General features: G+C 33.8%; 1 pseudogene across 1 annotated transcript; it reads left to right on the top strand.

The window, feature by feature from the left end:
• The first annotated feature begins 2,267 nt into the window (after positions 1-2,267).
• Positions 2,268-7,957, top strand: LOC100808401 (pre-mRNA-splicing factor CWC22 homolog; annotated as a pseudogene). The gene is made up of 8 exons (NR_163990.2): positions 2,268-2,551; positions 2,750-3,993; positions 4,101-4,290; positions 5,164-5,267; positions 5,401-5,503; positions 5,601-5,899; positions 6,632-6,937; positions 7,135-7,957. The product of NR_163990.2 is annotated as a pre-mRNA-splicing factor CWC22 homolog (transcript).
• The last annotated feature ends 18,725 nt before the right edge of the window (positions 7,958-26,682 follow it).

Raw genomic sequence — 26,682 nt, 5'->3', positions numbered from 1 at the left:
TGCAATGTTTTTGCAGCGGCGACACACCTCGACAGAATCTGACAACTTCAATGAATGATAGTGGCGATGTGTTGTGAGTGATGTTGTAGGATAGGGATTTGGTGGCGATTGCGAAGGGGGATAGGGGAGGAGGAAGATGAAGAGGAAAAAGGTCTTGTTAGTTTGGTTTCAATCTAGATCTAAAAGGAGTTGTCTTGGAATTACCCTGTCGGGGAAATTGCCAAAAGCCTATGATTTCAATTATTTAATTGGCCAAGATGCAAAGTAAACTGTTTGGGTAGAAGGCCCAACAACTTTCCCTTGCAAGAAAAATGACCTTGGCTAAGACTATGATCCAATATTTGCCTATATATCCCATGATGACTTCCTTGATTCCAAAAATACAGGAGATTCAAAAGTTTCAAAGGGCCTTTCATTTTGAGGGAGTGGAACAGGAACTAAAAGGTTCATGCTGTAAATTAGAAAACTATGACGCTTTTGAAATCTCAAGGAGGAGTTGCAATGTGTAATTTGGAAATTATGAATAAAGCTTGGTTTATGAAATTAGTGTGAGAGTTTCATATTGGGTTAGATAGCTTGTGGTGTCAAGTGATGAAAGGGAAATATGCTTGTAGAAATGTTTCTAATTCAACTATTGAGTATAAAAGCAATGATTCTTATTTGCAGAAAACCTTCTTAAAGTTGTGGCCTAATCTGTATATGGAGGAGTTTTAGGCTATAGGTAATAGGGAAAATGTTAATATTTGGGATAAAAAATGGATTGACACTGATATTAAATTGAGGAATGTTACTTCGAATATTTGCTCATATATTGTGAGTATGTTGGTTGATATGGATGGGAAGTGGGATGTGTCTATTTTAAGCTCCCCTGATTCCTCAGAAATACCTCGAAAGGATTCATGTTATCCTTCCTTCTTCTCCTATGGCTGAGGATGACAATAGACTTTGGACGAGAGAAAGGAATGACTTTTTTTTTTCTTTTTCTATTGCTTATAGAGATTGAATGGCTTCCATTTGATGCATGGTAATAGGGATTGAAAAAGAATTTTGGAGATTGCAAGTCCCTTAAAGAGTCCAGGTTTGTCTTGGCAAATCAAGCACAAAAGGCTGCTTACAAGAGCTAGAACAACTAAATGGGGGCTTGGAAGTAAGTTTTGTCATAATTGCAACAATGTGGAGGAGACCATGATCCATGTGCTTAAGGATTGCCCTTTGGTGTCTATGATGGAGTTGCACATCATTCACTTCAATGAGAGAAGTAATTTCTTTGGTACTTTTGTTGTTGATTGGATTCACTTGAATCTGCATCATGATTTAGGTAGTGCTAAGGATGTGAAATGGGTTGAGACTTGAGCTAATGTATACTATTACTTGTATTTATGAGAAACAAGAACAAGCATGATCTAGACTTTGTTAGGGTTTACAAGCCTGGGGTGGTCATTTTGAGAGCCTATCATGATTATTTTAAGGAGCCTATGATTTTGGCTAATAGTGCTAGGTTGCGATCTAAGGTGCATATTTGTTTATAGCCTTCGTCGGAAGGGTGGGTAACCATTAATTCTGATGATTTTGTTAATGAGCAAGATGGTTTGACCGCATGTGGAGGTTTGATTCAAAGGCATGATGAGAGATGGATCTGTGGTTTTGCAAAAGAGAAATAATAATTAGGAAGGACACCATCTTATGTTGTTGAATGTAGGGTGTTTTGAAAGGATTGCAATTAGCTCTAAGGAAAGGTATTAAGTTCCTCCGGTTGTAGATTGACTCTAAAGCTTTAGTCAAGTGTTTGGGAGTAATGATGCGAGTAATGGTTTTGGTGGGAAGGTGATTAGGAGATTGATGAGTTCTATCATGGGGATTCATTTTTGTCATATCTACCATGAAGGAAATTCATGTGTGGACTCTTTGGCCAATTTGACTTATGATTTGGAGAGGAATTTTGTGATTTTTGAGCAACCTCTCACTTATTTGCAAGTGTTACTCTTAGTTGATTGTGGAGATTTATGTTGGACCATTGTGCCTATTACTAACTTATTATATTAAAAAACACATAGTGATGATTTTTAGTAATTATTATTGAGAATTAATTATTTTAAAATTTAAAAGTTAATCACACCCTCATATTTGTTAAGAAATGAACAAAATAAAACTTTTAAAATCTAATGTATTAAATTAAACACAAATCATAATGGATCAAAAGTAATAAATTCTATTTATCCTATCCCTTAATTGCCTTGTGTCTCGTTTTTTATTTTTTGTTTATATTTTTTTTCTTTTCAAATCCGCATCCTTGCATTGATCTGGCGGCTATTGCTTTAGCTGAAGAGAGCGGAAGAGAAACCCACCCTGGAGAAGATCCGTATGCGGCTTGGAAGCGACCTCGGTTCGCACCACCCACCCTTCAGAAAACATAAACCTAATTAGCCTCTGCAAAACGAAACACCCGTCACCCTCTCATCTCAGAGCTTCCATATAGAAACCCTAAACCTACCGAACCCTTTCACCGCTTGTTCTCTGCTCTTTGTCGTTCTTGTGTGATTCGCAATATAAGGTACTTGAGTTTTCGTGTTTTTGGTTCGTTCAATTACTCTTTTCTTTGTCACTGTATTACTCTATAGCATTTTGTATGTGTTTTCTCTTTCGCACTTCTTTGTTTACAATGTAAATGACTTTGGCAGTTAAGTCGCTGCAATTCGTCGCTTCTCTGTATGCATTGGGTTTGGATTTAACTTCTGTTTGATTAAATTAGGGTTTGGCATGGCGAGAAGACACAGCAGCAGCAGCAGCGAGTCAAGTGAGGATGACGTGAGAAAACGCCGTGGTAGTGAATCTGAGGATGGGGAGAGGGATAGGTATCGACACGGTGGTGGGAGTAGTAAGAAGAGTTCCGGTCACTTCAGTCACAGGGCGAACGGTGATGACAGTGATTCGGGAGAAGAAAGAAATGGTGCTAAGAGGGATGGGAAGAGTAAGAGTAGGGAGAGAAAGGAGGAGCCTGAGAGCTCTGAGGAGGAGGGTCAGATTGTGAGCAAAGAGAGGGTTAGGGAGGAGAAGGAGGAAGATGGGAGATTGCAGTGGTGCCATGATGGGCGTGGAAGGAGAGACGACGAAGGAGATGACCGGGGTGGTAGGGAATCTCGTCGTGGGAACGATCAGGATGAAAGGCTAGGGGAGAGAGAGAGTCACAGATTGCATCCTGGTGATAGATGGCGTGGAGGTGATGAGGCCAGGCGGAAATTTAATGATCGCCGTGGGCGTCATGATTCGGAGGAAGAGGATCACAGGGAGCTGGCCAGGAAATCGGAAAGGGATAGATATAGGGATAGGGATAGGAGGCGGAAAGTTGAAAAGGGTGGTGACAATGAGAGGGATTGCCACATGCGTCATTATTCGGAGGAAGAAGATGATAGGGAGTTGGCTAGGAAATCAGATAGGGATAGGAGGCGTAGAGTTGAAAAGGATGGTGGCAGTGAGAGGAACCATAGGGAGAAGGATGTTAGCAAACGGCAAGAAGAAAGTAGGAGGAAAGAGGATGGAAATGGAAGAATGGTTGAAGATGCAAAGCCTCAACAACAGGCAACAATATTGGGAGCTAACCTGAATGGTGATGCATCGAATTTGGGCAAGAGTGGAGGTGTTTACATTCCCCCCTTTAAGATGGCAATGATGATGAAAGAAGTTCAGGATAAAAGTAGTGTAGAATATCAAAGGTTAACGTGGGATGCTTTGAGAAAGAGCATTAATGGGCTTGTAAATAAGGTTAATGCTACTAATATAAAAAATATAATTCCAGAATTGTTTGCGGAAAACCTGATTAGGGGAAGGGGACTCTTTTGTCGTTCATGTATGAAGTCACAGATGGCATCTCCAGGATTTACAGATGTTTTTGCTGCTTTGGTTGCTGTCGTTAATACTAAGTTTCCTGAAGTGGGGGATCTTTTGCTAAGAAGGATTGTTTTGCAGCTTAAGAGAGCTTATAAGCGGAATGACAAGGTGTGTAATTACCCCTCTTTTTCTTAGATCAGTTTTATGCTTCAAATTTTATTTTATTTGCCTTTTGTTTCTCATTTTGTTCTTCATTTGTCTTTCATCATTTATAGCCTCAATTACTAGCAGCTGTTAAATTTATAGCGCATCTGGTGAATCAGCAAGTGGCTCATGAGATCATTGCTCTAGAGTTACTCACAGTTTTACTCGAGAAACCTACTGATGACAGTGTTGAAGTAGCTGTTGGTTTTGTCACAGAATGTGGTTCAATACTGCAGGATCTCTCACCTAAAGGTCTTCATGGTGGGTATTCCCTCAATCTATTATGTGGCAACAGTGTGCTTAGGTTTTTATTTGTAAATATGCTAATGAATATGCCTTTTGCCTTTTTCTTGTTTCCTATTGCACTTCATTTTACATCAGAAATCTTTTTTCTCCTTCATGGTATTAACTACTTTAGGAAAGCACAGTAAAGCTAAGTAAATGATATTTGAGTCAAGATTACCTCCTCCTCTGCAAGAGAGGGGCAGACTGGATTATAGGGTTTAAGATTCCAGTTGTATGAAATTGTGTTAGAGTTTTAGGCTGGGTAGATTAAGGAAACGAGTTAGATCAAAGGTGATTTGAAGGTATGTTAGATGATATGTGGTTTGCAAGAAATGAAAATTAATTTGTTTGGGTGCTGTGTGGTTAAAATAGGAGCCAGAGTTCATTATTTACTGAGTGTGGGGTATGCAATTCTTATTTAGAATATCAAACCTGTTATATTATCATTTGTTACTAAAACCTCCTTGTGAACTTTTGTAACTTGTTTTTAGTTATTTGATTCCGAGAGACTGGGTAGCTTTGCTCCTTTATACTTTTTCTTATCCCCTTTGTTTGTATCTTCTATTTTTAGGGAGGATAACATATCCTCCTATACAGCTATACCTCTGTAATCTTATATCTTAATGTATTTTTTCTTTTTATCAAAACAAAAAAAAAATTATGTATCTAATTATTGCTCAACCCAAGTGCTCCACTTGCTTTGGGTCTTCTGCTGGTTAATATTTCTTTATATTCCTGCATGCTTGCAAAAATATGCTAATGCAAGACACTTGTGTATATGTGCAAATGATGCTTAAGATCAATTTCAGTCTTGGAATTTTTTGCTGAATAGGATTTATAATTTTGCAGGTATTTTTGAGCGTTTTCGTGGAATTCTTCATGAAGGAGAAATTGACAAACGTGTTCAGTTTCTGATTGAAGGCTTATTTGCAATAAGAAAAGCGAAGTTTCAGGTACTTCTTTTTTATTGCTTGTGATAGGAATATCACATTAACAAAATAACACTGAATTCAACTCTTTTGTTAATTAATTTAAAGGAATAATTTGAAATTGAAATGTATTACGATGGTTACATTGTGTTTACAGGGCTATCCGGCTGTTCGTCCTGAACTAGATCTTGTGGAGCAGGAAGATCAGATAACTCATGAAGTCTCCTTGGATGAGGAGATAGATCCTGAGATTTCCCTTGGTACATTTTGTATTGAAGTTTGTATCTGTTTCTAATTTGATTGATTGTGGTCAAATGTCATTTTGATTTCTTTATTTTCCATTTTGTTTTTTCTTAGATATATTCAAGCCAGACCCCAATTTCCTGGAGAATGAGAAGCGTTATGAAGAGTTGAAGAAATCAATGTTGGGTGAGGAATCTGAGGATGATGAGGAAGGCTTGGATTCTGAGTCAGACGATGACGATGAAGATGATGACTCTGATGAAGAGGACGAAGAACAGATGCAGATAAAAGATGAAACAGAGACAAATCTGGTCAATCTTCGAAGGACAATATACTTAACAATTATGTCTAGTGTTGATTTTGAGGAAGCTGGTCATAAGCTTCTGAAAATTAAGCTAGAGCCAGGTCAAGAGGTGAGCTTGGAATCCCTGCTAGAAGTTACTGTTCTGTTGCTAAAACTATCTACTTGCTCCTTTTAATAATATGGAAGAACTTTAGAATCTAGTTCAATGATCGGTGCCATTATATTGAAAAACATGAATGCTCTCTTTCTTTATCTCTCCCTTGTATATAATCTCTAATAACTAATTTGCCAATATGTATCTTGCCATTTATTGATCTTTTAGATTTGCATTAAATTGGGTACCACTTGTGTGAAAGGTTATTTGGTTCTTTTGTTTTTGTTGTTATCTTATTGTTATCTAATTTGATGCTCTCATAAAGAACTAGTGCTCCAATTGCATCATGTCTAACTGCTATTATTTATAGCCATTGCAAAACATGAATGCTCTCTTTCTTTATCTCTCCCTTGTATATAATCTCTAATAACTAATTTGCCAATATGTATCTTGCCATTTATTGATCTTTTAGATTTGCATTAAATTGGGTACCACTTGTGTGAAAGGTTATTTGGTTCTTTTGTTTTTGTTGTTATCTTATTGTTATCTAATTTGATGCTCTCATAAAGAACTAGTGCTCCAATTGCATCATGTCTAACTGCTATTATTTATAGCCATTGCAAGCATCGGCTGCATCTATACTTAGTTACTCAGATTGAACATTCATTTCCAGCATCTGTTTTATCATTCTCCGTTTGTTCAAGTTATACCTGTTAATTACTTAAATAATTACAATTTTGGTGACAGATGGAGTTGTGCATTATGCTTTTGGAATGTTGCAGCCAAGAGAGAACCTATCTCCGATATTATGGTCTTTTGGGGCAGCGTTTCTGCATGATTAACAAAGTACACCAAGAAAATTTTGAAAAGTGCTTTGTGCAACAGTACTCCATGATTCACCGACTTGAAACAAATAAACTGCGAAATGTGGCAAAGTTTTTTGCTCATTTACTTGGCACAGATGCTCTACCTTGGCATGTTTTATCATATATACGCTTGACTGAAGAGGACACAACTTCTTCTTCACGTATATTTATTAAGATTCTCTTCCAGGTTCTGAGATTCAACCTCACATATTCCTCTTTTTGTTTCTTTATATACTTGCATTATTATATCACCAAGTTTGAATTATGTTTTTTAAAAATATACTTTTCTTATAACTAGACCTGCAAAATTTTTGGGGCTTGTTGTCTTATTATGCCTGCTTCTCTGTATGTGGAAGATGTTGATTTCAGTTTATGATGTTGCAGGAATTATCAGAACATCTTGGAATCCGGCTGCTAAATGAGCGGTTAAATGATTCAATGATGCAAGAATCTTTTGAATCCATATTTCCAAAAGATAATCCAAAAAACACACGGTTCTGCATTAACTTCTTTACATCCATTGGTCTTGGTGGTCTTACCGAGAACCTACGTGAGTATTTGAAGAATATGCCACGTCTTATCATGCAACAACAGAAACAAGTTTCAGAATCTGAATCAGATGATGAGTCAGGGAGTTCTGATTCATCAGATTCTGGAACTGCTAGTTCAGAGTCAGAGTCAGACTCAGCTAGTTCTGATGAAAGTGACAGAAGACGAAGAAAGCGGAGGAGAAAGTGAAGCAATTTTATGCTATTGTCGAATCGAATGCCCATGCATCTACAAAACTGATTGAATATCCATGGTTTCTCCATCTTTAAATCACTGAATTAACTTGCCTTTTTATGTACTGTGAAAGGGATATGTGGGCTGTGCTGGTTGAGATGTTGAGCTTGCTTTATCGATCTGTTTAATTTTGTTCTTAAGATCATATTCTTTGGAAGGGTAGAGTATTGATGTTCATAAAGATGTTTTTTTTTTTATTTTTGATTTTTCAGTATAAGTGAACTCCGGGAGTGGTTTTGCAGAGCATGATTGGAAGAATTATCGTATGATTGTAAAATGATAATGTCACATGTTTTCTGTAAAGAGGCAAGGATTTTAGAGTTAGATTGTAGGTGGTGATTATCCATATGAATGCTGCATCCTATGTCTATTATCTTTCTTCTCTACATCAATTTTAAAATATTGAATGTCAGGACACTTCTTGGAGCATCTATTTCGTTAGCAGATTTAATAATATTGAAGCTTCTGAATTGGAATTTAGAGGCAACAAAGGTTTTTCTTTTTTTCTTTTTTAACGACGGCTTAATCTTTACATTTATTTCAATACAGTTTTACTTTGGATTTCCATGCTTGGGTTCAGCTTTATAGAATCTCTGAAATTTTCGTATGACTTGTCTTCTGATTTTTCTTGAATCCAGGACTGCTAATATGTTCTGGTGGTTGCTGTTTTGAGGCAATTTATTAGTCACTATTCAAGGCTGTTATGGTTCGATTAGGAAGTATTTCTCTGTTTGGGAGTTATTAAGAGACTCATTGGGTATTATGTGTGGGTAGAAAGCAGTTGCATCTCCAGCCTTTGGGGATTAGATTACTGGATCTTCGGCTGCTGTGATATTTTATTTTATCATTAGAGTGCTTCAGAATCCATTAACCCATGTTCAGGAGTAGGAGAAATCTGCCACTGCAAGGGGAGTTCGCTGTAAAATAGGAAATTATTATATGCAACCACACTTAATTTGACAATCAAATACAAATAATAGGTCATGCTTGGGATGAGACTGGTGGTGGAACTGCAATATGGTTGGCGTCATTGTGCTTATAAATTGCCTTGACTACCTAGGGTGTCTTTTGCAACGTGTTTGGTGCAAGGATTAGTCTTTTGTTCTGTATTTTACTGATCTAGATATGGTTATGCTCAGTTCTGACTTGGAGATGTTATATTCTGTTACAAGCTTAAGTGTTGGATCACTATACTTTGTTTTTTTGTTCACTTTATCTGAGGTTAGTGTTGATGCCTCACATTTGCTGAGGGTGGAGCATTGGTGCAATATTGGTGGGTCTTTCATTGAGGGTGTGTAGTGTCAACAAGTGTGGAGTTTGGGGACTTTTTTTTTTTTCCTGTTTTAATGCAGACTTTCTTTGTAAGGCTTGACTCAACTTTTTTACTCGTTCGACTTTGCTTGAAACCTTATTTATTAATTCTTTTGTTTTTATTACAAGCGTGAAGACTATCATTTTAGGAATTGTCAAACATTAAGGATAATTAAGGATCGGATCCTCTCCTGTTACTTTTAACAGGGGAGGTCCTGTTCAACAAATCTGAACCGTTGCTTATTTATTTGATCTCATCTATGGTGGAAATTAAATCCTACAAAACTCACTGTTTCGTTAACCCTCAAAAGCAAGGTCACAGTGCGTACGCATTCCCCTGTTCTTTTCACGTTTCACTGTAAGCCACCAATTAGAGAGCTTGATTACCATCGTATTGCAGTGTCCATCAATGGTGATGCTGACTGGCTTTGCGAGTGAGAAGCATAAGGGTGACTCCATCAATGATTATGGAGGTGAACACGGAGCAAGAAAAGGAAGGAGGCTAACAGGTTTTGGGCGGATTCTGGCAGCATTGTGGTGGTGCGGCAAGAGAATTCCAATGGTGATTGTTGGGTTAAGAAATTTAGAGGAACTAGCTGTTGTCTTTCCAATCACATGGTTCAAAACTGAAGATTAAATTTAAGATTATTGGGCTATCTGTGTTTTTGCTTTTTATTGCAGAGTTGAGAACAAAGTTGAGAACAAAGTTGACAACGAATGTACCTCTTTCCAACCACTGCTAAATCTTATTTCCAGTCAATAAAGGAAAAACTTCGTTCTTCAGATTATAAACAACCAGTCAAGCACACACCCCTCCTCTTCTTTTGATAACACAACATCAACATTTGTTCCTCTTGCTTATGGAACACCAATACAAGCTCTTGGGTTCCGATACCAGCTTGATAAAGATTGGTAGAAACTCCCGTGCGCCTTATTCCACTGCCATGAGTAAAACTTTATGGTCTCCATAATTTCATCAACTTCTTTTTTCCTATTTGAGAATATCTAATCATTCCTCGCAAGCCAAAGAGCCCAAACGATAGTATTCTTGGTGAAAAAGAAGAATGGGATTTGAATTAATGAAATGGTGAGTTTCATGCACTTATAATTTCCACCGTAGATGGGATCAAATAAATAACCAATGATTCAGATTTATTGAACATGACATCTCCGGTTAAAAGTAAACAGGAGAGGATTTCGATCCGAACATTAAAATATGAACACTTTTCTAAACTAGAATTTAGACTTTAGTTCACCAAATTAGGAGAGATTGAATCTTTTTACTAGATCAATCCTTTAAGCAACAAGATGTCAAGGCTTCTTAAAATTGCCAAGTTCTGCATCCATTTTAAAAAAATGATTTTTTACTCTCACAAAATTAATTTGCATCCAATTCTTGTACGACCCATAAAAAATGATTTAAGATCTGAAAATAAGATCTATTGGAGTAAAAAATAAAAAAAAATCTTGACAGTGATATGGTAACGTGGGATCTACTAAAAAGATAACTAAGATATCAGGATGTTTTTGAAGATGTTTTGTGTTGACATGATGGTACGTTTGGTTCTGTGCTGACATTAATGAAAGGATAGAGCTATACTGATTGACCGGCTAATTGAGGTACGTTAAATGTTCCCTCCTAAGTCATTGTGCTTAAAAATTGCCAATATTTTGGCCTTCAGGATTAAATATAATAATTTTTTCCATTTAATTTTAAATGCCTTAGTATTATTTGATATATGTTTGTTTTGATCATTCAAGTGTACGAGAAATTTGATCTCATGCACGACACATTGATTGTCCCAGTTTCTCTTATAGATATGTTTTCCACAAGACTGTTAGTGGTAAGAAAGAAGCACTGAATATGAGATTGTTTGAATAGGAAAAAAAAAACAAATTTGCTTATTCTTTTGGGCTGATTTGTTTTTATTCTTCTAATCACAAATTCTGCATCATAGGAAGCCCATAAACGGTTCAATATTTCGTCTATCTTTCCATCTCTCTCATTCCGAATTCCTTTTCTTCACTTCTTTATTAATTGTGTTCTCTGTTTCCATAACCTCTAGAGTAATTCTCACTTTTTTCATTTCATAAAGATTTTTTATGCTGAATTTCGGAATAAAAATCCTATGTAAGTATTATTATAGTCATAGCAGCTCGAGCATATCTTTTGCATGACAGTGGATCATAGCAGCTCGAGCATATCTTTTGCATCTAGTAGGTTGCACACGCTTTGCTAATAAGAGTATGACACATGTACATGTGATATTCTTGGATGCTTTTCGTGACCTCAACCAAATTGGAAGCTACACATGGGGAGTTGTTGTACTGGTCCATATGTATGAGAAGTCGAATGATGCGTCAAAGATAAGCGCCAGACAACTTGTAGGATATATCACACTTTAAATGTATTTATAATTTAACTTTTAGTTTTGTAGTTTATATTGAGTATTGTTTTGAATATTTTTTGTTTTTTAAATATGTGCAGTGTTAGACTTATGAGCATTTTCCTACTGTTGCTTCTTTTATTGCTGTTGAAAATTATCATGAGAGGAAACCACGTGCTTGCCATTGGAAGTCTGGGAAGACATTACTGGTGTCGATGTATCGTAAGCGGTTGGATAGATTGACATTTGATGTTGTGTACTAGATTCCTTATGGTGACCACCATGCATTCAGAGAATTTGAGCTGATCTCATTGTTTTTCGGACATATCAGATGTGGTCCATTTATTGTCATACACCGACTAGAGAGGGTTGTGCGACAGTTTGGTTATGTGTAGACCATTCCTCCACACCCTGCTGCTCCATCTTTATCTATAGAGGATATTGATGATAGATGATTTAGTTTTTTAAATACCTTGTACCGGTGGATCAGATTTGTGTTGCTCCTTGATAGTGTGCATTGGATTACAATGAGTGGTTCTACTTCATATCTCACCCCTTCATGAGTCTGACACAGCCTGAGGATCCTCCTAGACATCCACCCATGGTGCACAATGATACATTTATTGAACTAGATCCTCCTCAGCAGTCGGTCACCACAACGACTATGCCACAACCACCTGCACTTGCTGATGTAGACATGCCTCGACATGCAGTGGTATAATAAATTTTGCATTAAGTGTTTGTTAGTCATTTTATGTGTGATGCATTAAATTTACTTGTTACCTTGTTGTCAATGTCGTAAAAGGCTAGCCAAGCAATAGCATAAAGGTTGGAACGCTTGATCAACATGAGGGTAGTCACTGAAGGAACTGAAGCGTCACTATGATCGAGGAGTGCCTAAGGATTGCCAGGGGTGTGATTGCATAAGGGAATGTATATGTTCGGTCAAGACGAAGGTGGCATACACCGGACGCATGAAGATTGTTAGGATTTTTTTATGTTTTACAGGAATTATGTATGCAATTTGACTGGACAATGTTTATTATTTAGTGTTATTTGATAAGTTGTTTATTTATTTATATTTATGTAGCATGTGAATATTAAATTATTGACTTAAGTAGATTATGTTAAACCCTAAACCATATTAATTAATCACTCAACCTTAAATACATAATTTGTTAGAACTAAAACCCTAAACCCCAATACAATTTAATTAATCAAATAACTGTAATAAAAACCCTAACCTTAAATAAACAAGCACATTACAAAAACAATATACTGTTTTTTTTTCTAATATGATTAAAACACATTAATTATCACATTACATGACAATCCTATAAGTATTTCACAACTATGTATGTTATAAATATTGACTTAACAATAAGTAAATGTTCAATCTTCCCCTAAATGAACAAAGTGTATTTTCAACCTCATCAAATTTGTATACTATTGGATTCTACTAATATATGGTGTATGCCATTGCTTTTCTTGATAATGACAATGTGTAGACCATAACAAAGATGTTGGTGGTAAGGGACAAACGTTTCTTATAAATACCTGTTGCGTAGGGACATACACATTCAAATTATTAGAACATATTTTATTACATAAATTACACAAACATGATGATCATGCTTTTGCCTGAACAAAATAATTGTCATACACATGACCGATACATATAACGTGATATACAGAACAATCTCTTGGTGGTTGACTTCTAAGAGGAAAAAACATCATACTTTGTTGGATAGAAAGGGAAACAAAGATGACATTATACCTTGATGCAATCACATCCCATGTCGGTTATATTCATCCACTTATCCATGGTAACCTGCATGTAATAGTTTTAATTACATTTATTTAAAGCAAAATTAATCCATCAAAACGTAACAAAAAACTTATATGCCATGGATAATCCATCAATAAGTAGGGACTGCTTTAATTCCTCAAATCTGTCTATGCCACCAAGCAAGTTGGTATACTTATTAGACCATTTTGAAAGTTCTTTAAGCAAATGGTTACAAACTAAAGACCATGAATCTTAACCCATACCTAATAAGGCAACAATTGCACGATATCCACAGTTACCATCAGGTTTGACATCAATAATGTTTTCAATGGAATCATGAATGCATGGATGAAATTGATCCAACATCGGTATGGTCCTTCTTGGTTTTGGTTGTTCAGATAATGACACACTATGCTTGATTGAAGAATTACTATTTTGCATAGAATGTAATGCATCAACATACTCTCAGTAAGATGGATCACGCTTTGTTGATTTTTGATGTTTGGTCATCGATTTCTTTTGAGCACCTTTTGTTTTGACCTTTTCTGGAAGAGCACACATACATTTTACATCAGGGCAAGAAATTTCCCGAAGTTTGCTCTTTAGAGTAACTTTGCCACAAACATCAAACTCTTTGAACCGCTTGGATATGGTTTCCATCTCTTTGGTTATGTTGACTTTGGGCTCAGATAACCCTTGGTCTGAAAAACTTAGTCTCTACCAAAACATATGGATTACGCCAAGAGGTATGCTATCGACAACATATCTAGCTAACTCATATGCATAAGGAAGACCGTGAGTAGTTCTCATTACACATCAACAACTAGAACTGTTAATACCAGCATAACTTACACGCTTAAACTCAACAAAAATTTGGTTTAAAGCATACCTTGATACCATGCAAAGTAGTTTCATGTATAAGATAACTTTAAAAACATGTCCAACCACATGTGTACTTGTCTCAAAAGATGCCTTGATTTTTGTGTGTTGCAGCGTCATCATGTTGTTCATGGCTTCCCAAACACTACATAGGTCTCCAAGAAAATTCTGTAGTAGTCTCTTTAAGGCCCAATGAGTAGACTCAACCCTGCTTTTGAAATACTCAAAAAAGCAGATAAAAAATAATTATTTTTATCCATTAGATCCTAAACCCTAACAATAAAAAATATTTACAACTTTCATACCTGCTAGTTGTTGTGTTCCCTAAATGCATCACCTTATTCGTCCAGGCTTTAACAAATCTTTCTATATGGGAAATCAATCATGTTTGCTTCACATAGTCAACAAACATTGGCCATGGTGAACAAGTAACTTCAAACTTCATAAGGCACTCATTGAAGTCTTGCTTACAAGGACAATCCACCAAACTCCCCCAGGCTTCCATGACATAATCCCATGAATTTTTTTGACCAACCACGATATTACATTTTGCCTTCACATTCTTATCAATGTGAAATTGACACAACAAATTGGTTAACTCAGGAAAAATAGTTTTCACTGTATTCATTAATGCTAGATCTTTGTTGGTAACAATAACCCTAGGGAGTGCATCACGTCTTAGAAAAATACCTCGAAACCTTTCTAGAGCCCAAACAATATTATTTAGATGTTCTCCCTCGAAATAGGCAAAACCAACAGAAAATGTCATCCCTGTTGGTGTTACACTAACAATGTCAAGTAACGGAAGCTTGTACTTTTTTGTTTTGTATGCACTATCTATCAAAAATACCAAATTACAGGCATTGGATAATTTCACTGCATTAGGATGACTCTAAAATATATCACGTACAACATCTTCATCCTTCAATCTATGCTAATGAATATACTGATTTCATTCAAGAAGCTTCAGTAGTTGTTGCATTTCAATATTACTGTCTCTTATGGAAAAACGGTAAGCATATCTTGCATTGTATACTTGCTTCATTGTGGTATAGCTGTAGTCATCATGTTCTTTCAATGTTAGAAGAATATTTTTGGGTTTCATCATTGACTTTGTTATATCACCAATAATAATCTTCTCCTCCTTAGTCAGTCGATCATATGGATGTCCAACTAATGACTTAGTAAATGCATGATTATGACTGCCACATATTAACTTCACCATCCATCATTCACTCTCACCACTGCTTTTGCACGCAGCTTAATGGGACACTAACATTTTCTACTGTTAGTAACTATTCGTATTAAATCTTTCTTCTTGGCCCTATATTTTCCACTCCTTTCACAACCAATTAAAACAAATGAGGTCCTTCCTCTAATTCTAGAATTTTTGTCTGACCTCATAATCACCGCCACAAAACAAATATCATATGCAACAAAGTTGTTGGATCAAGTGGCCTCGGAATAATTAAGAAGGGGGGGGGGGGGGGTTGAATTAATTATGAACGTGTCTTGACTAGTTAAAAATCTATCATTCTTAATGTTACTAGATTCAAATAGGCTTTTACTACTAAGTTAAGAAAGTAAAGAACAGAAATAGAAACTTAACCAAAAGTAAAAGCGATAGTTAAAAGTACACATCGGAAATTAAAGAGTGTAGGGAAGAAGAAGACAAACACAAGATTTATACTGGTTCGGCCACAAACCGTGCCTACATCCAGTCCCCAAGCAACCTGCGATTCTTGAGATTTCTTTCAACCTTGTAAAATCCTTTACAAGCCAAAGATCCACAAGGGATGTACCCTCCCTTGTTCTCTTTGAAAAACCAAGTGGATGTACCCTCCACTTGAACTGATTCACAAGAGATGTACCCTCTCTTGTTCTCAGTATAACAATCCCCAAGTAGATGTACCATCTACTTGTACCACAAAGGATGTACCCTCCAATGTGTTGGGACAAAGAATTCTCAGGCGGTTAGTCCTTTGAATCTTTGTAAAGGGGAAACAAAAGATATCTCAGGCGGTTAGTCCTTTGAAATCTTTTGCTTAAGGGAAAGGGAAGAATCAAAATAATTCTCAGGCGGTTAGTCCTTTGAATCTTTTGTAAGGGAGAAGAGAGACACAAAAGAATTCAGGCGGTTAGTCCTTCGTTCTTTTGGCAAAGGGAGAAGAGAATGAAAAAGATGAATAACACAAGTTTTTGATCAAAGAACTTTTCTTGAAAGAGAAAGTGTTGAACAAAAACTTTTAGAAAGATGAAGAGAAATGAATTAGAAAGTTCTGTTGAAAGTGTTGAAAGAGATGAAAAAAGATATTGAGAGATGTTGAAAGATTGATTCAAGGATGTTGAAAGAAGATGATGTAAAAGATAGATGATTCAAAGATGATTGATAATTGATAATAATTGAAACTCATGCCATGGTCACATATTTATAATCTCTTGATAACTCAAGTCAAAGCTTGTGACTCTTGGCAATTTCTTTAAAACTAGTCACTTAAAAAGTTGTGATTTTTGAAAAAATCTTCAAAAACAAGTCACTTGAAGAATTGTGACTTTTGGAAATGTATTTTTCGAAATCAGTCACTGGTAATCGATTACCATTAAGGTGTAATCGATTACACATCAACAAATGTAACTTTTCATTTTGAATTTTGAAAATTAAAACGTTTAGAAGCTTTGGTAATCGATTACAAGTATTGTGTAATCGATTACACAAGTTTAAAATACTTTAAAACTGTTTAAACATAAGTTATAACTCTTGAAATTTGAAATCTTAACGTTTTAAAACACTGGTAATCGATTACCAGAGAGTAAAACTCTTTGGTAATGATTTTGTGAAAACTTGTGCTACTCAATATTTTGAAAAACTTTTTTAGTACTTATCTTGATTGAGTCTTCTCTTGATTCTTGAATCTTGAGTCTTGAATCTTGATTTTGATTATTCTTGAATCTTGAATCTTGATTCTTGAAACTTGATTCTTGAATCTTTGGGTTTTTCTTGACTCTTGATTCTTTGGCATCATCAAAATAACCTTGGAAGACATTGCTTCCACAAGAGTGAGCCCAATGTAAAACATCATCACGGGTAGCAAACACCTATACAATGGATAGTCTTTAACGAATATTCATTTACTTACTTTAAATAAAATAAAATAATATTAATACCTGAGAAGTATTGAAGGCATCAGAACAATCAATATGTTTGAAACACCAGCTTCTTCTCCATTTTCTTCATTCACATCGGGTTACTCTCCATTTTCTTCATTCATATTAACTTCTTCAGACATCATACTGTTACACATGCACTAATCTTCATCCATCTTAATTATTTTTACTGCATTTAATAATATAATACATTAAAATTGATAAGTATAAACTAGTATATGACATGATTTTATTATTTTTTTACATCCATAAAGTACTTGTTAATATTTACACAATAATTATAAATCTTTAAATACTCATTCGGTGCTAGCTACCAAAAAATATATCAACATTATTTAATTATATTATAAATAATAAAACTAATTATATTAAAAAAACATATTTTTAATAATTTTGTAAAAAAAAAATTCTTGTCACGGTTTAAGAATTCGTAAGGTTCATACAGAATATCAATCCATATGTTTTATACGGATTGCTAATCTGTATAAAACTAAATCGGAGTTGCATAAAAAACGTATGTACCTCCATCTCCTCCACCATTGACAGCCACAACAACCACCACCACAACCACCATTTGCCAACAAACTACCGTAACTAATGAGCTTGATCAAAAATCACACACCACCTTCAATGGAACTCTCAGTAGAGAACCAGCAAAAAACAAGCACAAATGTTAAGTGAAGAAGGAAGAGGAAGAGGAAGAAGAAGAAGAGGGTAGTTTGGGAATTTTCTGGGTGCACAAAGCAATTCTCGGCTTTAAATCAATTTTGGAATAGTGGCAAAACTGATTGGGTTGTTTGTAGCATTATTAATTTGCTAATACTTGGTCAATATGTGCTCAACAACGTGTTAAGTACTTTTGATTGAAATTTTCATTTAATTTCTTGAGTTTTTGTTGAAATTTGGAGTTCTTAATTGTACGCTAAATTCTTAATATATATTTCTATTCATTTTCATGGCTCCACTTTTGTTTGCATAATTTTGGTATTGATTACTAATAAGTATGTGATATAAGCTTGTTGAGAAAAATGGCCTCTATTAGTTAGTTTGTGTGTGTGTGTGTGTGTGTTTTATATGAATTTTTGACAAATAAGCTGTACAATTTTGTCTATGCTGAGAGATGGCTCAGAGCGAGGTTGGCATTCTCTTCGTTTGTGCATAGGCAGGGTAGATATCCATCATGTGAATGTGATTGTTTGATTTTGCTCTTGGACTTGATTGGTAGTTAGATAAATTTAATATGTAGTGGTGGTGGTTACTGATTTATATGAATTAATGTCACTACCTAGCATAAATCTTGTAGGCAATCTCATGGATTGTCACACTGGTGCTAATTAGGACAGACAGGAATGCTCTTGTAGGCAATCTCATGGATTGTCACACTGGTGCTAATTAGGACAGACAAGAATGCCCGTTAGTTTGGTTTCCACTTTATACAAGGCCCTAAGATTAAATGTTGTTTGTATTGGCAGTGATAAAATTAATTTTATAAAATTGATTTCGAAATTATGTGATTTATGTTTAGATGTTTTTATTATAAAAAGTAAGTTAGAAGTAAAATTCAATATATTTTTTATTTAACACAAAAGTTAGTTAAAGTTATTTAAATTGAGAACCATTTCTAACCTAAAATCAATTTATGATTTTTTTCCCGACATAAAACCAAACATGTTCAAATTTGTCTAAAATCAAATTTTCAACATGATACGATAATTTGTCAATGTCATTAAAGGTGGTCAATCATATTTTTTGTGGAAATTAATTATCGACAAAATTGATAAATACTTCACATTATGTTTTTTTTATATAAAAAAAGATGTATTTCAATTTACTATTAAGTTTTGTGTAATTATGAATGGATCGTTGATCTATTTTTGGTAAAAAGAACACATTTGGTTTGTATCAAGGTTGTAAATGCTTATGTTATGTCACAATCTCGTTTTACAAAGACGTTTATTTATATACCCAAAGGTAATAGGTAGTACTAATTGGTGCGTTTTTAATTGTCAAATAATGTTAAGAGTTTTATTAGCATCATCATGTTTGTATGTTGTGTGTTGGTGTATCACCCAAAGGAGAACATCAATATACATTAATTGTTATATAAATGAATTATATGTATGACATATGTTTTATGTCTCAAAACAATTATGTGAATTTTATTGTACAAAGTATTTGTTCCATATTCATTGAATTCTCATGTATCATTTATGCTAATTTTTAATGGGCTTAACTTCTCTGACTGGAATGAGCAAGTCCAATTTCACCTCGGTGTATTGGATCTTGATCTTGCTATATTAGAAGAGAAGCCTACTACTATTATTGATGCTAGTAGCAATAAAGAGAAAACCCATTATAAAGCTTGTGAAAGATCTAATAGACTCATAATGTTTATGCAAATGACTATTGCAGACAGTATTAAGATAACTCTCCCTAAGATCGATAATGCTAAAGAGTTTATGGGGTTAGTGAGAGAGCACTCTCAAACAACTGATAAGTCTCTTACTGGGACATTAATTAGTACACTAACCATCCTGAAGTTTGATGGTTCACGTACTATGCATGAGCATGTCATTGAGATGACAAACATTGCAGTAAGACTTAAGACCTTGGGAATGGCTGTGAATGAGAACTTCATTGTTCAATTTATTCTGAACTCATTACCATTTGAGTATGGCCTGTTTCAAATGAGCTATAATACCATAAAAGATAAATGGAATGTACATGAATTGCACAGTATGTTAGTTCAGGAAGAAATGAGGCTTAAGAATCAAGGAAGTCACTCAGTCCATTATGTAAGTCGCCAAGAGAATCAAGGACCTGAAATGAAATTTATGAAGAAGCATGATAAAGGCAAAGGGACATTAAAGATCAATGACGGTCCTATGCAAATCCAAAAGAAGGCATCAAAGAGCAATAATTGTCATTTCTGTGGGAAATATGGACATTTCCAGAAGGATTGCCCAAAGTGTAAATCTTGGTTTGAAAAGAAAGGTGAGCTTAATGCTCATGTGTGTTTTGAATCAAGCTTAACTGAAGTTTTCGATAATACATGGTGGATTGCTTCTGGATGTATGAGTCATGTTTCTAATACTATGTAGGGATTTAGTTCCATTATCTAAACTTGATGTTACTGGATATTCTTTTAATTTTGGTAATGGATGTTTCAGTTTATTTAAGCATAGTCATCTCATTGGTAATGATTTTCTTTGTGATGGTTTATATAAATTGAAATTAGGTGGTTTGTATGCTGAAATTGTTTTAACTTTGCATCATAATGTTGGCACTAAGCGTAGTTTAGTGAATGAACAATCTGCTTTCTTGTGACATAAATGTTTAGCATTTCTAGAGAAAGGATGGAGAAGATTAATAAATAATGAAATTCTTCCTGATCTAGATTTTACGGATCTAAATATTTGTATGGATTGTATTAAGGGAAAACAAACAAACATGCAAAGAAATGAGCTACAAGAAGCACTCAGCTTCTTGAAATTGTGCATACTGATATTTATGGGCCTTTTGATGTTAATTCTTTTGGAAAGGAAAGATACTTTATCACCTTTATTGATGATTATTCACGTTACGGTTATGTCTACTTACTGCATGAGAAATATCAGGCAGTGGATGCCTTAGAAATTTACTTGAATGAATTAGAAAGACATTTAGAAAGAAATGTGAAAGTTGTTAGGTATGATAGATGTATGGAGTATTATGGAAGATACAATGAAAATAGGCAACACCCAGGTCCATTTGCTAAACTCCTTAAGAAACGTGACATTTGTGCGTAATACACAATGCCTGGTACAACACAACAAAAGGGTGTATCAGAAAGGCATAATAGAACTTTAATGGATATGGTTAGGATTATGCTAAGCAATTCAACTTTACCCATATCATTATGGATGTATGCCTTGAAAATTGACATTTATTTGTTGAATAGGGTTCTTGGTAAGACAGTTCCAAAGACACCTTTTGAACTGTGGACGAATAAGATACCTAGTATAAGGAACCTGCATGTTTGGGGTTGTCAGGCAAAAACAAAGATTTATAATCCACAAGAAAGAAAATTGGATGCAAGAAAAATCAGTGAACATTTCATTGTTTATCCAGAAAAATCAAAAGGGTATATGTTTTATTGTCATAATCATAGAATGAGAATTGTCGAAACTAGAAATGCCATGTTAATTGAAAATGGTGAAATCAATGGGAGTACAGTTCCATGAGACATGAAAATTAAAGAAGTTAGAGTGCAAGTATCTTTAGCTTGTGCCTCTAGTAGTAAGGTAATTGCTCCTTTAGTTGTTGTTCCAAACAATAATGAAGAAGAGCAACAAAATAATGAACTCATGATACATAATGAACCTATTGTGGAAGAACCTCAAGAAGTAGCATTAATGAAGTCTCAAAGAGAAAGAAAACCAACTATTTTGAATGACTATGTGGTATACTTACATGAAACAAAAACAAACTTAAGCATTAATGATAATGATCCAGTTTCCTTTTCACAAGTTGTAAGTTGTGATGATTTTGTGAAGTGGTTAAATGCCATGAAAGAAGAGATAAATTCCATGGAACGTAGTGGTGTTTAGGACCTTGTAGAATTGCCAAAGGATTGTAAGAGAGTTGGCTGAAATGAGTCCTTAAGACAAAACGTGACTCTCATGGCAACCTTGAATGTTACAAGGCTAGAATTGTTGCTGATGGATTTACTCAGAAAGATGACATTGATAATAAAGAGACATTTTCACCGGTCTCACGAAAGGATTCTTTTAGGATTATCATGGCATTAGTAGCCTATTATGACTTGAAGCTACATCAAATGGATGTGAAAATTGCATTTCTTATTGGAGATTTAGAGGAGAATGTTTATATGGACCAACCAATGAGGTTCTCAGTTGAAGGAAAGGAACACATGGTGTGCAAATTAAAGAAATCAATATACGGTCTTAAGCAAGCTTTCTACCAATAGTATTTGAAGTTTAATGATACCATTGTTTCCTTTGGATTTAAGGTAAATATTGTTGATCAATGTATATATCTGAAGGTCAGTGGGAGTATGGTTATTTTTCTAATTATGTATGTTGATGATATCTTGTTTTCATCTAATAATCTTGGTCTTCTTCATGAGACTAAGAAGTTTCTCTCTAGCAACTTTGAAATGAAAGATATGGGTGAGGCAAGATATGTGATAAGGATAGAAATATTTTGAAATAGATCACAAGGATTGTTAGGCTTATCTCAGAAAGCATATATCAGTAAAGTACTAGAGAGATTCAGGATGGAAAAGTGCTCAGCATCACCTGTTCCAATTCAGAAAGGTGACAAATTTAGTCTCACACAATGTCCTAGAAATGATTTGGAATAAAAAATGGAAGCAATTTTGTATGCATCAGTTGTTGGGAGTATTATGTATGCTTATATTTGTACTCAACTAGACATAAGCTTTACAGCTGAAATGTGAGGAAGATATCAAAGTAACCCAAGATGGAATATTGAAAAGCTACAAAGAAAGTTGTGTGATACTTATAGGAAACGAAAGATCACATGCTTACATATAGGAGGTTTGATCATCTTAAGGTGATTGAGTATTCAGACTCAAACTTCACTGGAAGTGTGGATATGAGAAAATCCACTATTGACTATGTATTTCTTTTAGCTGGAGGAGCAGTATTGTGGAAGAGTGCAAAGCAATTAGTTGTTGTTGCATCTATCATGAAAGCTGAATTTGTAGCATGTTTTTAGGCAACAATTCAGGCTAATTGGCTACAAAAATTTATTTCAGGGTTTAAAATTGTCGATAGTATTACTAGGCCGCTAAAAATGTATTGTGATAACTCCGCAACAATATTTTTTTTCTTCTAAGAATGACAGTACTCTAAGGGTGCTAAGCATATGGAATTGAAGTACTTTGCCGTAAAGGAAGAAGTTCAGAAACAAAGAATGTCAATAGAACATATTAGCACAAACCTTATGATAGTTAACCCTTTGACAAAGATATTACCATCCAAGACATTTATAGAACATGTTGAAAATATGAGCATTATTGTTATTGATGATCATTAAGTGTAATTTACCTTATGCATTTTACTAACACTCTGAGTTTATTTATGATATGTTTCTGATTACTTGTTCTCTATGTTTGGATGCATATTTTTATTAGAGTAATGTTAACAAGTTTTGTCTTGAATAAATACATTATGTTGGACCAATTATGTACTCCTAACTAATGGTCATATTAAGGAGAAGACTAATTTGTAGTACATGAAAGGGATTATGTTGATTAAGTGATGTACAACCGTCATGACTCAAATTGGTTCCTATTCTTAATCATGAAATTATGATGTACCCAATTTATAGCGGTTTAGTCATTTTAATGTGCATTATGTTAGTTTAATCTATTTATTTATTTAGTCCATAAAGTTTGGTATTGTCACATGAGGCAAGTGGGAGAATGTTAGAATTAATGTCTCATGTGAGAGACATCTGACTTATGTAGGGACTAATAAATAAATAATTAATAATTAAGGATTAAATTATAATTGAATTAAATAGGAGAAATTTCTAGAGATAACTGATGGGAGTAGTGATTATGAAAAGAGTTAATATCCATTAACGTGAAATAATATCATCTTCTTGACTGAAAAATATTCTCTCTAACCCCTATCCATCACAAACAAACGTAGAAAAACAAAAAGAATAGTTAAGGAAGTAAAATCTTATTTCTCTCCTCTTTTAAGGAATCAAAGTGCATCGGAGAGAAGTCTCACAACGGAGAAAGGTATGCGCTGTTTATCTATTATTTATGAGAATAATAGATTTTAAGATACTATTGGTTTCCTATAATTGTTAATCTAGATAACCCTTAAGATTTAGAGTTTTGTGTAATTGTGAATGAATCGTTGAAATATTTTTGGTAAAAAGAACACATTTGGTTTGTATCCAGGCTGGAAATGCTTATGTTATGTCACAATCTCGTTTTACAAAGACGTTAGTAGTATTATCGATTCCATGGGTTGCAATTTTGGTACCTTTTCTTTTTCCTTTCTTAAACTTCAAAGACTGATGCAATCACTAATTGCTTATCATCATTTTCTTTTTCTTTTGGAGTTTTAGAAATGTTATGCATGTCTTTCATTCATTTTACCTCGATAGATTTTTGTATCCATCTCTGATGAAGAAGCTAAACGGAGAGAGATAGTCAAACACAGAAGAAAATGATTTGGCTAAGAGTTGGTTGGTAATTTTAAAATTGGTACACACATTATAACAAATATAAAAACTCCGTAAATTAAGTTTTAATGTACCCATTTTGCAAACTGAATGAAAATAATTGAGATTCTACTGTGAGCATTATGAAAAGCAATGCAGTGCTTATGACCCCTATTGCATATAGACAACGTGTATTATCACACAAGTGTCTTGACAAGAAAAATGGAGACAACAATTTTAATATGCCATGATTTGATCATATTGGGCAAAGATATCATGTTGGGCAATCAGAATAGATTTCGTTCTTGCATCGGTCTTCTTTTGTGTGTATATACCCAGTCACCAATTAACTGAAGGTCTAGTTCGTTATTAATTTGCAGGGAAAGAAGAATTAGAGAAACAAGAACAACGGAAACGAAGAATTGGGGTTTTTTTTTCTTCTCCTATGTTTTCTTCTTCTCCTATTACTTGTATTTTTCATCTATTTGATCTAAATTATGTAGGATTTTAATCCTATAAGTTTTATTTTAAATAAATTAAAGGAAAAATACCTGCTTTTGTCATTGAATTTGTTAAGGCCTAATAGTTAGGTCTTTAAAAGATGAAAAATTAAAATTTTATTTCTGAATTTACAAAAAGTGCGACAAATTAGTTTTACGGTTAGTTTACTCAGTTAAAAGTTACACCTATGTGACACCTTCGATGATAACATGACAACTGATCATTGTTACATATCATATATGTGATTGTTACGTGTCAAAAAAATTGATTGATTTATTGATTTTATCTCTCAACTTAACAACTTATTATCATTTTAACCTTTGAACTTAATCATTTATTGGTATTTTGGCCCCTAAACTTAAATGCGTACTATCAACTTGGTCCCCGAAAACACTTTATTTTTAATTATGTGTCACACTAAATATAAATTATTAGCATAGTGATAATAGATGAAATTTGTTTATAGTAATAACAACTATTTATGAAGATGAAAATTGAATAAAATATAATTGTCAAATATAGAAATAAAAAATAGTATATTTTATATTTAAAATCACTATTAATTTATTTATTATATTTTATTAAGTTAAAATTTTAACATAATATTATACCAGTAACAAATAACAACATAAACAAATAAATATATGAAAATTAAATTAATTTTTCATATGAATCATATTAAAAATGTATATTATGTAAATATATAGATATTAACAAATTATTTATTTTTAAAAGTTAATATATTTATTTAATTAAGGAGAAAATTAAAAGAAAAGAGGTACAAAATTGATCACTTTATTTGACAAAAATTAAGATGAAATTAGATATTTTTGATTTTTCACCTTTATTATATTTTTTATTTTATATATTCAAACATGACTAATATAATGGGTAAATTATATTTCATTCGCAATATTTTAGGTCTATACTCCAACATGACAAGTGATAACTACATTCCCTATCGAAAATATAATGGGTTAACTATATTTTATGCTCAATTTTGTATGTTGTATATTTTTAACTTATAACAAGTTATGTCCTGTAATACTCAACTGTTGAACAATAATATGAAAACTGCAAAAGGGTATCTAAGAAATGATTATAACACTCATATTTTTCATGTTCTATTATACTCAATAGTTATAATGGATCAAGTTTTTTTAACTGTCTTTTGGTCATTAACATTATTCCATAGAATATACTAATTAATTAATCTAACATTTTATGCATATTAATAGCATATAAGATAATAACTTAATTTGAGTATAATATCTGGTTTGAAACCTTATAAAATCTTGTTAGTAATGTCCTAGATTTAACATTAATTATTGTGATACAATCACTCATAAATTAGTTTCATATTTATAGTATAATTTAAATGACAAAATTACAGAAAGAATAAAAGTGAGCGAATATGATAATGTTTATGCTAATAATTTCATACAACATAAGACTTGATTGAAAATTTAAAAGTGTTTGTCAGGGATGAAAATGACAATTCATGTTAAGTTCAAATACCAAAATATCAGTAAGTGGATAAATTTAGAGACTAAAATGACAACAAATTACTAAGTTTGATACCAAATCGAACAGTCAACTTTTTTACATGTGATAGCCAAATAGAAGATATGTGGCAACCGTTAGCTATCATGTATTCATCGGAAGTGTCACGGAGGCACAACGGTTTGAGTTAACATAGAAAAACTAATGATAGGACTAATTGTCGCATTTTTTGCAAATTTGGGAATAAAATTTTAATTTTTCATTTTTCAAGGACCTAACTGTCAATGCCTAACAAATTTAAGGATGAAAATAAATATTTATCATAAATTAAATCTTTATACTTTTAAAATTGATTATGTAAATTTAGTTCATTTTATTTTATGTAAAGTTCTCATATTTTTATTT

Source organism: Glycine max, chromosome 18 (genome assembly GCF_000004515.6).
Source record: "Glycine max cultivar Williams 82 chromosome 18, Glycine_max_v4.0, whole genome shotgun sequence".
Classification (NCBI taxonomy): Eukaryota; Viridiplantae; Streptophyta; class Magnoliopsida; order Fabales; family Fabaceae; genus Glycine; species Glycine max.
This window is presented reverse-complemented; position numbering and strand designations above follow the sequence as displayed.